This window comes from Bison bison, unplaced genomic scaffold (assembly GCF_000754665.1).
Source record: "Bison bison bison isolate TAMUID 2011002044 unplaced genomic scaffold, Bison_UMD1.0 scf7180017864462, whole genome shotgun sequence".
Lineage (NCBI taxonomy): Eukaryota > Metazoa > Chordata > Mammalia > Artiodactyla > Bovidae > Bison > Bison bison.
This window is the reverse complement of record NW_011495024.1, coordinates 1750781-1752453: the sequence shown is the minus strand read 5'-3', so window position 1 is coordinate 1752453 and position 1673 is coordinate 1750781. Positions and strand designations below refer to the sequence as shown.

Here is a 1673-nt window from a genome sequence, read left to right as displayed (position 1 = left end):
CTAAGAGTCGGACATGACTGAGCAACTTCACTTTTACTTTTCACTTTCATGCACTGGAGAAGGAAATGGCAACCCACTCCAGTGTTCTTGCCTGGAGAATCCCAGGGATGGGGGAGCCTGGTGGGCTGCCGTCTATGGGGTCACACAGAGTCAGACATGACTGAAGCGACTTAGCAGCAGCAGCAGTGGCCCATCAGTGCACCCACTCCTTTCATCTTAACTTATATCAACAATTTTGGGATGGAATGGCTTTTAAGGAATTATGATCATTCCTTTTATGAAAAGGGAGACAGTCTAGTTAGTGACAGCCTATTTCAGAGACTACAGGTATTTATTTTATTTAATTGAAATATAGTGGATTTATAATATGTTACCTTTCTACTATAGTGTAAAGTGATTCAGTTATACATATATATACATTCTCTTTTTTAATATTCTTTTACATTATGATTTATCATAGGATACTGAATATAGTTCCCTGAGCTATATAGCAGGACCTTGTTGTTTATCCATCCCATACATAACTATAGGTATTTCTAAGTAAAGGTACTTTGCTACTGAATTACCTTATAAAATGACCTCTTAAAATTATTGACCTTTAAGATTTTAGAGACTGGACAGCTTTGTTTCTTTTCAAGCAAAAAGTAAGATTACCATCCCATGATGTATTCCTTTTTAACATCCTGAATTTAGTCAAAAGTTAATTTATTTTGACTGGGGCTATTAGTTTTTCAATATTATCTTTTTCTTATACAGAAAGCTCAAGAGAGATATTTGGTTAATTGTCACCTCTAGAAGCTGTTTTAGCCCAGATATAAAGAAATGGTAGCTAAAAACCACAATCAGTTAATTTAATAAAAATGTTCTATGAGATTCCTGCTAAAGTGAATGCATAGCAACATACTAATTGCAGATTAGGCTTCAGAGAAATAGTTACATAAAAAGTTTCAGTAAACAAAAACAGTATTTTCTGAGTCCTATCTGTTTTTCTCTGCACCAATCATCCAAACAAGTGAATACATACACCCTCATCACATACCCAAATGGAAAAAGTTTCACTTTCTGTGAAAAGTCTAAAAGGGAAGGCTCTGTTAGGGTTCTGGAAGTAGTGTCCTCTATTAACCCTTAAGGTGAACAAGGTCTGAGTAGCAATTATACCCTTAACATCTGATGTATTTTCCAGTTTGACAAAGGTCAATCTGGGCTACAATGAGAATGCACAATTCTTCAAAGTAACTTCATCACTTTAAAAAACCAAGCTTCATTTTCATTAGAAGATGAAGAACACAGAAGCAATCTACAGTCACAATTCCACTTTCATTTCAGAATGTATTTGGAAAATAGTCAAATGAATGGCTTAATTTACACATACTCAGGTTTTGTTTTCAGGTTTTAATATTACAATAATAACTGTTTCCTCTTTAAGACCTTAAGATTACTGACTCCCTTTCTGCACGCTTACTTCTTCCTCGGCTTTCAACCGCAAAGGCCTGGGGACCTACTCTTCTGCATAGGTAAATAAACAAACATAAATACAAGTCATTCTATTAATACTTCACTAGTTCCAAATAGGAAAAGGAGTACGTCAAGGCTGTATATTGTCATCCTGCTTATTTAATTTATATGCAGAGTACATCATGAGAAATGCTGGGCTGGAAGAAGCACAAGCGGAG

At 35.4% G+C, this 1673-nt stretch overlaps 1 protein-coding gene across 1 annotated transcript in view; it reads right to left on the bottom strand.

Moving 5' to 3' along the window:
• GGPS1 (geranylgeranyl diphosphate synthase 1) overlaps nucleotides 1-1673 on the bottom strand; it is a 12125-nt gene that overhangs the window by 2065 nt on the left and 8387 nt on the right. The gene's annotated exons all lie outside the window — the stretch shown is intronic.